Raw genomic sequence first — 13,352 nt, forward strand, 5'->3', positions numbered from 1 at the left:
GCTAATAAAACTATTATTTTAACATGAAAAGAAAAATAAAATGCTCCGGCCTCCTAGCCAACCTCAGTCGTCCTGGGCATGAATTTCGTTAGCCCAAGCTCAGGCCCCAAAATGCTCACATACAGAAGTCATTCACATGTAAATAGATCGCCCAAAGAAAAAAAAACACTCATGTGTAAACTGTGGGCAGCAGAAATTTATTCATGGTGAGTGGGTTCGTCGTCGCATGCTTTTACCGCTTTGGTTTCCTAATATCTTTTGTTCTTATAACCGACGTAGCTATCATTAGTTCATTAGTACATTCTATAACGTATAATAAGTTATTTTTCTCTTTTTCATTTGTGTACTAGATAAATTATATTCATATAGGAAAAATCATAAAACCCCGTTTGGCAAAAATTCAGCTCTTTTCACATGGCTTTCGCCCTTGCATCTCTAGCGAAAAAGTTTTCTTTTTTTATGGAGAGGAGTCGGTGGAAGCTCTTTTCTTTTTACCTAGTATTACAGTACAAAAGTGACTTCAGACTCTATAGGTGCTTCTCGTACGATACCTTCTTTCCAGTGGCCATTTGGTAGGCTTTTGCGTTGAATCTAATATTGGCCTGTTAGGAGTAGATTCTAAGTGGATTTTGGTATAAAAAAAAAGCGGCATTAAGCCTCCAAACAACACGCTTCACGATTGGATTTCTCATACGCGAATCTCTCCATAGCTTCTCAAATTTTGACGATTGAGTTGGATCCTCGTTCGGTCGGTTATGATCTTCTCATTTATATAGAGGAAGTTGTCTTATCCCATTAGAAAATAAGTCCCAATCATAATCTCGAAGTTTCACACGTTCAAAATAGGTCGAAAATCGATTTGGAAGTCAAACCGATTCAGAAACAGCAGAAAACTCCGGCTTAGCCGCCTTCCGGTTTCTAGGGCTCAGAGTGCTGTTTTTGGGCTAAAACAAGGAGAGTCGGCTAAGCCGACTTGGCGTTGAGGATTCCGGGTAAAAAGTTTCTGAAATTCATAATTAATTCATCCGACTCCAAATGAGGCGATCCATATATGTTTTCGATCAGCTCGACGAGAGGAACACAATGGTGAAGTCTATTCTTGAATTTGAGAAAGTTGGAAAAGTCAGCTTACAGCCGACTAGCTGGGTCAGCCTCCTTCGCTCGGGTTCCAAATGCGATGATCCAAGTTGTCGGTGTTTCGAGTTACCACCGACGAGTAAATTTCTAGTATTGTGCGTCTGGTTCGGATGGTGTGCTTAGAGGACACAAGGTTTATACTGGTTCGGGCAGAAAGTCCCTACGTCCAGTTCGTTGCTGCTGCTCGTGTTACTAGCACTGCAAGTTTGTAGTAGGGGGTACAAACGGGCGAGAGAGGGAAATGATCCCAAGTCTCTGGTGGAAAGAGTGAACTGGTGCTGAGAGCTCGATCACTGCTCAACCATGTGTTTGTGTCGTGTTCTTGTGCGTTTGTCTCGTGTTCTGATCGGTTCGGGGTGATTCGATCGGTCGTCGATGGGTCAATCCCCTCCATGGGACGCACTGCTTTCTCTTTTATAGGCCAAGAGAAAGCACGAGTTACGGCGGAGGAAAAGAGAAGAATGAGAGGGAGAAGAAGTCCTTCAGGATCGTCGGGTCCTTCTTCTCCTTCATGTGGGTCCCGCCGACTCTATAGATGTCAACAGGGGCAGCTCCATGTCGTGGCCCTATCCATCACAGGTGTCACACGCAGGCGTCGTCTGTCGGTCATGGCGTTCCATTCCGTCCCGGCGGACGTCGTGATGAACTGACGCGCCTGTCAGCATTCGTATGATGGTTAGGCAGAACAACACCGTCATGCCCGATGCTATTCTTGATGTAAACCCTCAGGTATGGCCCGTCACGGCCACGGGTTACATCGGGGTGGGCCGATCTCTTCCTTGGTGTCAAAGTTTTGACCTAGACCCATACACCTAGACTTGGAGTGGTTGGTGGCGGTATGGGACCCCGTCGGGCCAGGCGGTGCCCGTGGCCTCGGGGTCGGGCGAGGCGAAGCCCTCCCCCAGAGGTCGGGCGAAGTAGAGTGCGCGCCCTTGGGGACGGACGAGGCGGAGCCTGTGGCCTTAGGGTCGGGCGAGGTGGAGCCCGCCCCTAGAGGTTGGGCGAGGCAGAGCCCACGGCCTCAGGGTCGGGCGAGGTAAAGCCCGCCCTCCGCAGCCTTGGGGTCGGGCGAGGTGGAGCCCGGCCCAAGAGGTCGGGCGAGGTGGAGCCCATGTATCTAGGGGTTGGTTGGAGCTGTAGTCGTGCTCTTGACTACTCGGATGAATCGATGTTGATGGTCATTAGCTCCTCCTCTTCGGGTACCCTAGTATTGGTCCCCCAAACCTACGGAGGAGCAGAATACTCCTTCGAAGGCTTTTCCGAACAGGAGGACTCTGAGGGCCTTGACTTTCTTTTATCGCCCACGGTATGACCTGGGGACGGTGATTCCCTTTCGTCGAGATCGGACCCCTCGGGGGTATAGCCATGAGATTTGGTGGGTCAGAAAAGGTTTTTTCTGATTCCGACCCCTATAGGTGTCTCCTTGCGAGTCCAACTTTCCTCGAGCCCCCACCCGTAGCAGGTGTCCAATCGAGGGTTGCCTCGTCTATGTGATCATTTTCCCTTAAGTGTTTTTTCCGTTAAAAACGGAGGGGCTGAGCCGTGCCATGATTTTCCTTTATAGACGAATCATGGCGCTCGGTGAACTATTAACGGGCTAGTCCGAATGGGGCCCCGGCATCCCATTCATGGGGGTCCAGCTTGGGTCAACTGGTGACCAACTCTAGATTCTCAGCTGTCAATCCATATAGTTCTCGGGTCTGTTCGACCAATCCCGAGGGCTCTTTGCCTTTCTTCGAGGAAAAACCATGGATCGTATTTGGTCGAGACTCGAACGTGGGCTAGGATGCCGGCGGTGCTCATGCGCTCAGGTTCTGGCCACTAGCGGGCCCATCCCTTTCCACCCCTCACTCTAAAGGTGCTTAGAGCGGCTGTCGAAACCGTCGGTGGGCCAACCTTCGAACTCCTAGGCCTAGACAGGCCATAGGAGACTTTTCAGATCCGTATCCCTTTTACCTATGATGGGTCGTGGCCCGTTTGGGGAGACAAAATGTCTGGCGCGTTTTTCGAGGGGATGACCATAGGTTGCGTGCGCACGCCCCGTGATGAGTCGTGGTGACAGGTCATGGCAGGCGTGGAGATCTAGGTGGCGGTTGGTTTCCTCGCACCCGTCGGCCCTATAAAACCAAAGGGCTAGCCCTCCGTGTTTCATATGCACGCCTGCATCCCTACCTCCACAGCCATGCCGCCGCCACCAACGCTTAGGTTTCTTGCCTCTGCATCTCCGCCGCCGTTGAGCCCGCATCCATCCGCCCCCACCTCTAATGGATCCGTGGTGCTGTTTTGACATCACCTTCTAGCGCATGTAGGGCCTCGTCCATCATGGTCTTCTCCATGCACGGACCTCGGCCGAGGAGTGGTTACTGCTCGGTGACGAGGATTTGCCGTCGCCGCTCGACGGCTACGTGGTGTCGTTCGCCCACTTTCACGAGCGTGGGCTCACGACCCCCGCCCATAAATTTCTTCGGGGGCTGCTGCACTACTACAAGATTGAGCTACAACATCTCAATCCCAACGGGATCCAGCACATGGCCACGTTCGTCATGTTGTGCGAGGGATTCCTAGGATTCAGCCCCCACTTCGACTTGTGGAGGCATTTCTTTGCCATCAACCTCTAGAAGAAGAGGGAGAAAAGCGGTAGACAGGAGCTGCACATGCCGATGGGGTGCGCCAGCATCCAACTTTGGAACAATCGGGTTGGCAAGTTCCCATCCATGGGGCTCTCGACGTCCAACAAGGGGTGGCACTCACAGTAGTTCTACCTCAAGAATGACGCCGCCACGCCTTTGTTGGAGTTCACCGAGCGCCTGATCCAAGAGGCCCTGGAGCACTGGAGGAAGTGGTGTGTCCCAGAGAAGGACAAGAAGAAGATCCGTGACCACATCGCCGCCATCCACATCCTGAAGGAGAATGGCCTAAAGGGGTCCGACGTCATCGGGGCTTACCACGTGAGGAGGGTGGCGTCGTTGATGACGCGCGCGCTCCCGTTATACGCGATGGTGCCCGAGGCATCATTCGATAGAACGACACTCACCGAGGGAATGCTCCCCAACTCCGAGATCGTACAACACATCAAGGAGGCGATGGAGCCTTTGTGGGATGACGTGGGTGCCACCCTCGATGTCGTCTACCCTGTGCTAGGGCATCCTCTGATGCGGCCAGAGCTTGGCTACGTCGCCTTTGTAAGTTTCCCTTTCTCTTGCCTTCTCTTCAATTGATTTCCCAACCCCATGATACTAACTTTGAGAGGGACAGGACCAGCCGAGGGACCTCATCCTCATGGATCACCCGATGCCGATGCCGAGGGATTCGGCCGTGAGGACGGCGAATCACGCCGAGGGTGAGCGGCTGAGAAAGGCCAAGGAGGACAAGAAGAGGAAGAAGTAGCAGAAGCTGTAGGTGTGGGAACAAGGGGAGGACACCGATGATGATGATGGTGACGACGACGAGGTGATGGAGGAAGAAAAATCGGTAGCCGACGATATCGAGTGGGACAACCTAGAGAACAAGGATGTGCTGATAGGTGTCAGTTTGTCCTTGTATGTGTCGGGACCCTTCTCGTTCCATGGAGGGGAGGGCACATTAGGGGAGCCAGTTGGGGCGGGATGTACCGTCAGCCTGCCCCAGGAGCCAACAGAGGCGGGCGGCTCTACTGTCGTGCCCAAAGAGCCAAGGGGAGCGGGGCATTCCACCAGTGTGCCCCTAGAGCTGCTAGGGTCGAGCCCCTCTGCCCAGGAGTAGGGTGCAGGCTCAAAATGGCCTCGTTCCGATGAGGCGGAGCAAAGGTCGGGGGGTTTGCCCCCTAAATGCATCTACCACCCGATGGCGCTGATGTGAGTTATCAATTCCTCTGTTTTTCCACTTTTAGTCTGATTTCATCATGACTTATGTTTTTCGTCCCTTATAGCGTCGGCAGTTAGTAGAATCCTTTGGTGCTGGCGCCGAAGAAGAGCACTGCCCTCCAATCAAGGTGGCAGCCATCGGCTGGTGTCATGCCTATTTCGAGCGGGAGCAGTGCCAGTGTGACAACGTCGCTGGCCGATTAGGCGCTGTCCATGGTGGCACCTATGCCCTTGGCAGGACGTGCAGACACGGGCATTCAAGGGGCGCCTTCGAAGGTCATAGAGTAGCCGGTGACCACCGCGATACCACTGTCGATGGCGGGATAGATGGGGCAGCCGACTTCGCTTGTGGCGCCGACTGTGGTGGGTGCGGCACAGCTAGTCATGACCCCACCGATGTAGGTGGAGGTGGCGGTGGCCGTGATAGATGGGTCACAGACGATCACAACCGCAGCGGCACCTAAGGCACCGGCACGACCCGTGCCATCGGTGGCCCAAGCGATGGTGCCTGGCATGGGCCAGATGGTGGGGGACGTGGGTGAAGGGTCCCCAGGAGTCATGGTGCTAGGAGAGAGGTTGGCGTCCGCACCGCTGACCCCTTCATTGCTGGAGGGGGCATCCCAAAGGGGACGTCATGGCGACAGGGGTCAGCAGCGCTTGGAGCTGGCAAGGAGTCGTCCCTAGCCCTGATGTCAGTGGGCAGTGGCTCACCCACATGGGGGGAGCCCCTGCTCCAGTGGGTGGATCCATAGGATCCAACGTCGACGCTTTTTACCCTGGATGCCGCCACAGAGAGCATGGAGCGGGAGAGCCTCGATGTAGGGATCGCATCCATGCTCGAGGCCCTAGACCATGCTGCAGGCACATTGCGCGATGTCATTGTTCCCTCTGGCTAGGTATTGCTTGGTCTTGCTTCTTGCCCTTATCTTCCTTTATATACTTTTTGTATCTGAACCATCGTCTTTCTGTAGTCCTTATAGCTCGTAGCCGGGGGAATCTCGGTTCCTTCATCAATAGAAGGAAGCCTGGGACCGCCTTGTCGAGGAGGCATGGCTACATAGGGAGGTGACAGCTCAGCTTGTTGCCACCCAGTAGAGGGTGGCTGAGCTGACCCCCTCGATGAGGAGGCGGCCAATCTTCAGTCGTGGGTGGCCGAGGCCCATCGGGATGCTGATGAGGTCGAGAAGGCGTTTGAGGCCCTGTCAGCAAGGTCACAAAAGGATGATGAAGAAGCCGCTAGGGTCAGGATGGAGCGGGATGAGCTGCTCTAGAAGGACGGCGAGACCTGCTAGTGAATCCTTGACCTTCTGGGTAAGGTTGAGAAGGAAAGGGATCTGAAGCTGGGGGATGAGGAGAAGCTCATGGCCCTGGAGAAAAGGGTGAGCTTGGATGCCACGACGGTCGCTCAGCTACGCAAGGAGTAGGATGAGCTAATCCAAACCACGGAGAGGCTCCGCTCAAAACACAGCGTGGCTCACGAGGAGCACGACTAGGCTTTCCGAGAGCATGACCAGGCCTGCCAAGAGTGTGATGACGCATAGCAGAGGGTCAGCTCCCTTCAGGCCGAGCTCGAAAGCACGATGACCCAAAGGCTAGAGGCCGAGAGCATTTCTACTGGGCTAGCTGTGGATCTTGCTGAGGTGAGGAGGAATCTTGAGGTGGAGAGTGACGAGCTCGGTATCCTAGGCACCGCCCTCGGAGTGGTCTGTGATGACCTTGAGGTGGTGCGGTCGGAGGGGGCCAGCTCGCTCGCGGCCCATGCCGTTGAGATCACGGCTTGGGTGCGCCAGCTCAAGAGGAAGGACCTTCGCGCTAGGGTCAATCAGTCCTTCATGATTGCTCATTCTCATTATGGGGACAACATCGATCTAGAGGCGATTAGCCATGGCTACGCGCCCGGTTATGAAGTCAATGAGTTAGAGATGGAAATGGTGGTGGCTCCCCTTTCGTAGGACCTGGTGGACAGGATAGAAGGCATAGTTCTCCCCCAGAGGGGCTAGTTAGTTAAATAGGTTGGGTGATCATTTTTGTAATAATCGGACAAGTTTCGACCCTTGTGTTTTGTTCGAACAAGTCTATTCTTTTATTTCGGTGTGAACAAATTTGTTTTTTCTCCCTTTTTATGTGTGAAAAGGGGTTAAGGCGGTCCGACCCTTCCATTTGTTAAGACCATAGAGTTTGAGGTGTCAGCGGGAAACTTTGATCATGCTAGTAAGCAAGAACGCCGTAGCCGCTAGGGCGTAGGTTTCTTGCAGTCTGACCAGCCTTACTTAGTCATTCATTTCCGCAAACCTTGCCACTAGGTTTTTTAACGTGAAGAAGGGGTCAGGCACGGTGATTGTTTTAGAAAGGGTATATATATACCCTTATTAGCCCTCAAGTAAGGCCCAATCCTTGTCGTTGCTAGGGTCGGGTGTCATTAAAGATTGAGGAGAGGATAGCGAAAATAGTATGAGAAAGTGTCTCTTGTTTTAGAAACATTATTCTTAGTTTTCGCACGTACCCCCTCCCTAGGATCTGAGCCATCATTCTGTGACCATGCATTCGGTCTCCTTACGAGTCCAACTTTCCATGAACCCCCATGCATAGCGGGGGTCTAGTCGAGGGTCGACTCATCTTTATGATCGTCACCCCATCCGCGATTGAGCTAACGTCACTTGCCTCGATGGCTTGAGTGACGCACTCGGCGAGCTCGCTAACGGGCATGTCCGAGTGGAATCCGGGCACGTCATTCATGATGGGGTCGGCATAGCCCTCATGTGGCATTCCCCTACTCCTTAACCCGCCTCCTGGTAGATGCCTGAGTCATTCCGGGGACTGACTCAGGTGGCCTACTGGCCTTCCCTCGATGGAGATTCTATGGGCTTGGCTTGAGGTTAGGATCGAAAGAGAAGGTCAAGTTGACCCTGTCCGCTTCTGAGTGGGTCAGTCAAAGGCCACTAGGGCTCATCTGCGTTTTCTCCCCTGGCTCTATTTGACACGAGGCGGCCTCGAACCCTTCATGGTTTGACCTTCGAACCTCGGTTGGTCGAATTCCCGAGTTGGGGTCGGGTGGCTCGAGCCCCCAAGCCCCATTGGGCTTGGTAGGGGTCGGCCGAGTTTTATGCATCGCGCCGTCTGCGGTTTCCGCAACTGGAGGGGTTGAGCTAACAGCACTTGCCTCGATGGCTTGAGTGTAACGCTCGGCGAGCTCGCTAACGGGTATGTCCAAGTGGATTCCGGGTCCATCGTTCGTGATGGGGTCGGCATAGCCCTCATGTGGCATTCTACTCCTCCTTAACCCGCCTCCTATCAGATGCCCGAGTCATTCCAGAGACCGACTCAGGTGGCCCATTAGCCTTCCCTCGATGGAGATTCTATGGGCTGGGCTCGAGGTTAGGATCAAACGAGAAGGTTGAGATGACCCTATCCGCTTCTGAGCAGGTCGGGCAAAGGCCATTGGGGCTCATCTTCATTTTTTGCCCTGGCTTTGTTTGACGTGAGGCGGCCTCAAGCCCTTCGCAGGCCAGCCTTCAAACCTCGGTCAGTCGCCGCTCATATCGAATGAGACGACTACCGCTTCATGACGCGACACGAAGCGTTGTGACGTAATAATTGCATATGCGATGCTTGGATGTATGAGATGAATGTATGGATAAATGCATGCATGAGAATGGATGAATGAATGCTCATGCACTGGAGAAGTAAAGTAGGGGTTGGTAAAGTTACCTTGATGGCTTGAGTGACGGGTTCGGGGAGCTCTTACCGGATATGTTCATGTAAAATCCAGGTCCGTCATTCGTGACGGAGTCAGCATAACCCGCAGGCGGCATCCTGCTGCTCCCTACCCTTCTCTCGGTAGCGGCCTGAGCCATCCGATCAACTTGGATGACCTGCTGGCCTCTCCTCAATGGAGATTCCATAGGTGGGCCCCTCTAAACCCTTCCTAGGAAGGCGAAGGCTAAAGCTCAGGGTGTGGGGATAAAAACTCTGATCACGCTGGTGAGCAAAAACGCCATAGCCGATAGGGCGTAGGTTTCTTGCGGTTCGACTAGTTTTACTCAGTGTTTGTTTCCGCACACCTTGCCTTTAGGTTTTAGCGTGAGAAAGGGGTCGGGCATAGAGAATGTCTATCGAATAGACACTCTTGCCAGCCCCCGAGTGAGGCCTGAACCCTTGCCTTTCTAGGGTCAGGTGTCACTTAGAGATGACCCATCTCTCGATAGTGGCCCAAGCTGTCCGATCGACTTGGGTTACCTGCTAGCATAGGACTTACCTTGATGGCTTGAGTGACGAGTTCGGAGAGCTCTTACTAGACATGTCCAAGTGGAATCCTGGTCTGTCGTTTCTGACGGAGTCGTTATAACCCGCATGGGGCATCCTACTACTCCTTACCCATCTCTCGGCAGCGGCCAAGTCGTCCAATTGACTTATCTGACCCACTGGCATAGGACTTACCAGATATGTTCGTGTGAAATCCGGGTCCATCGTTCATGACAGAGTCGGCATAACCTACATTGGGCATCCTACTGCTCCCTACCCGTCTCTCGGCAGTGGCCTGAGCCGTCCGATCGACTTAGGAGACCTACTGGCCTCTCCTCGATGGAGATTCCGTAGGTGGGCCCCTCTGAACCCTTCCTAGGAAGGTGGAGGCTAAAGCTTGGGGTGCGGGGACAAAAACTCTGATCATGCTGGTGAGCAAAAACATCATAGCCACTGGGGCGTAGGTTTCTTATGGTCCGACCAGTTTTACTCAGTGTTTGTTTCTGCACACCTTGCCTTTAGGTTTTAGCATGGGAAAGGGGTCAGGCATAGAGAATGTCTACCGAATAGACACTCTTGCCAGCCCTCGAGTGAGGCCTGACCCCTTGCCATTGCTAGGGTCGGGTGTCACTTAGAGATGACCCGTGCCTCGATAGCAGCCTAAGCCATCCGATCGACTTGGGTGACCTACTGGCATAGGACTTACCTTGATGGCTCGAGTGACAAGTTCAGAGAGCTCTTACCAGACATGTTGTTGATGCAAAAGTGGATCTGCAAACACAAAGGGCTAATACCCGAATCGATATCCGAAGCGTGCCAGTCGATTTGACCTGCTAATCGACAAGGATGAAGATACGAACACTTTGGTCTTGACAACAGCGATACGCCCGGAAGTCACGGCCAAGAGGTGCTCACGCGGAACTCGAGAATCGCCGAAGGTCGCACTGAAGCGATGCAGCTCGCCGAATCAATGAGAACTCGTAAAAGAAAAATATGCAAATTGACGAAGTCGCCGAAAAGTAAGTAGATGCAAATAGGAGTAAAAGTTGGTTTTGATGTTGATTGATATATCTTTCTTACATTGCCCCTCACTCCATATTTATACCCTGATCTAAAGAGACACAACCGAACACAACTAGGACACCAATCCCATATCTAAGGAAACACGTGACTCTTACATGAATCATACTCTGACTAATATAGAAAAGGAAATCAACTCCTATCTATTTCCCTGTCCGCCTCAATTACGATGGAAATCTCACCGTCCTCCTTCCCATCGGCATACTCCCTATTTCATCGGCAGTAGTCTTCAAGTCTTCCTTCATCGGCATACTCCTTGTTTCATCGGCAGTAGTCTTCAAGTCTTCCTTCATCGGCATACTCCTTGTTTCATCGGCAGTAGTCTTCAAGCCTCCCTTCATCGGCATCGACAAAAACATCTCCAACCCCATCAGCAACGCCCGAGTCCAAATCAACCTTTCCATCGACCATCACCAGCTATCGGCAACCATCCATACAAGCTGGCTTTCATCGGCTATCAAAGTATTCAATAACTTTCCCCTTACCGATTAGTCCACTCCGATTACTTTGACACGTGCAAAAAACGGTGTCAACACATGCCCCCCAATTCCGGAGTATAGAACCATTAATGCTCCGTAATTTACTCCATATAACGCTTGCCTTCACCCGATTACCGTAACTCACTCTCCAAGCCAAAACTTGATCTGTTATCAAATCCAATCAAATCTAATCTTGATTCACACACTTCAGTAAATATCGCACAATCGCCAACCACTCCTGCCTTGATTATGGTTAAGATACCGAAACAATAACCCATCGGCAAGATCTTAACATGATAATGCTGCCATTTTCAGAATTAAAATATCCTGTCTCGATATCCCTTCCAAGTCATGATTACTTGTCATCAACTCATCTGTACAATCCCCTGATTATCGTGCGAACAGTTACCATATCCTTCTGAACCGTCTCGACCTATATGCGCGCGACATAGAGATAAGTCCAAAATACCCTTACTCCGGGCGGCTTATAAATAGATTTCTCCGGAACCCTCATTTTCTACCTTCAGCCTCCAATCCTTGGCATTTTTCTCTCTCCGGCGGCGACTCCGACGAACAACCGCGCAACCTCAACCAAGAAGAACCCTCCTCCGGCGCTAACTTCAAGTTTCCTCAAGACCATGGCCATCAACTTCGACGTCCCCGCGGTTCGCTCCACTTCCATTACCCTTTACTTTGATCTTTTCGCAAATTCATTCAGTTGGTGATTTTTCCTTTCTTCTATTCTCTGGATTCCATAACCTTAGGAACTGCGCAACAAATTAATTATCCCAACCAATCAGCCGCACGTCCAATGCCTCGGACCAATGGGCAACCCAGATCCAACCGATCTGATCAATGCAGAGGTTAACAGAATCCCCTTTAGAGCCCAAAATTTCTCTCTGAATTTGTGGAAAGACACATTCCGATCTTGGCCCAAAACCACCAAGGGGTGGAAAGATTGGTACTTGAGAGTTAATAGATCGATGCAAGTATACTGGGCAGAACGAAGATTAGACCAATGCATTAGGCTATCTATTGCCGATATGCAGAAAAATGAATCAATGATAATTGCAGCTGCTTATTTCTGGTCAGACACGACCAATACTTTTATGTTTGGACATGGCCCAGCCACTCCTACCCTTGCCGATATCCATATGCTTACTGGCTTAGACATCTCAACTGCCGATGAAGGCTCCATCTATGGTAGAAAGTCTGAATACAGGGTAAATACCCGCAACATCGGCGGTTGGACAGGATACATTCAAGAATACCAGAAGACCGGGACAGTTAACCAAAGGGAACATGCCACATTCCTGAATATGTGGTTGGAAAAATTCATCTTCTGTGGTCGATCAGTAGGACCAACCAACGCCTTCCTCCCTGCAGCTGAACTTTTGGCTAATGGCGTAAGGTTTCCTCTTGGCCGATACCTTCTGAGCTCCACTTATCATCTTCTTCATCAAGTGTCTCAGAAACTTTTGCTCGGCGAACCCATCGGCAACCTGGGAGGCCCGTGGTGGTTTATCAACATGTGGCTGAATGCCCATATGCACAAACGTTTGCAATGGGACTTTTTTGCTCAACAATTCCCACGAGAAATTGCTGAAGACTATGTGCTTGGGGATGATGAATCGGCAACACGCTCACCCCTCAATTTTGGTGAAGCCATAATTGTCCTTCCTGGAACAGAAGCCAACGAAGACCAAATCGGCAGATTCTTTCAAAGCTTCTATAATGGTCTTTCTCGTGATCATAGGGCCTGGGTGCCTTATATTGACGAAGAAAACAGATTCCCCCTTCTTTTCAACTTTGCCGATAACACTCTGAATCAAGATAATGAGCTCATGATGGCTATCATCACTCCCAGGGCAATTCCAGTAAACACATTCGGCAGCGGGAAAAACACCAACATTACGTACGAATTTTACAACCCATCGGCAGTATCCCGCCAATTGGCTTTTGGGCAATTGCCGATCAAACTCTGCTTTGCCGAGGTGATCAAACCCAGGGAAACAATCACCTGCGGAACAGATTGGAACAAGGTAGTACAACTCTCCCCCGATGCCGATACTACAGATGTTGATATATCCACCTGGACACCAATATCTTTCATCACCGAGTCATATAAGCAATGGTGGCGAGAGTGGAAAGAACAACTGTTCGCAACTTCTGCTCACACATATCGGCACATGATTGACCCTGAATACGCCATCCCTGACGACGCGGTAAGTCTCCTTTAACTCCCTTCTGCTTTTCCCTTCATATATCAGTAACCGATTCTCTTATAACAGGTTAACAACCCAGCACCATCGGTGAGCAAAAGTGGGAAACCCTTCAATCTCCGGCCTGTTTCCCCAACATCGCTGATCGGCTACAACGCTCCTACCTTAGCCGCTTTGACCCACCAGAAGATTCGTACCAAGACCATCACTTCCAAGTCCAAATTGGCTACATCCAGAGCTACTCCATCGGCTGCTGCTACAACCTTGGTCAAAGCATTTAAGGTAACAACCTCGTTTATCTTTACTTATGCCGATCACAAACTGTATTAACCTTAATCATCAGGGGGTAA

This window comes from Miscanthus floridulus, chromosome 16 (assembly GCF_019320115.1).
Source record: "Miscanthus floridulus cultivar M001 chromosome 16, ASM1932011v1, whole genome shotgun sequence".
Classification (NCBI taxonomy): Eukaryota; Viridiplantae; Streptophyta; class Magnoliopsida; order Poales; family Poaceae; genus Miscanthus; species Miscanthus floridulus.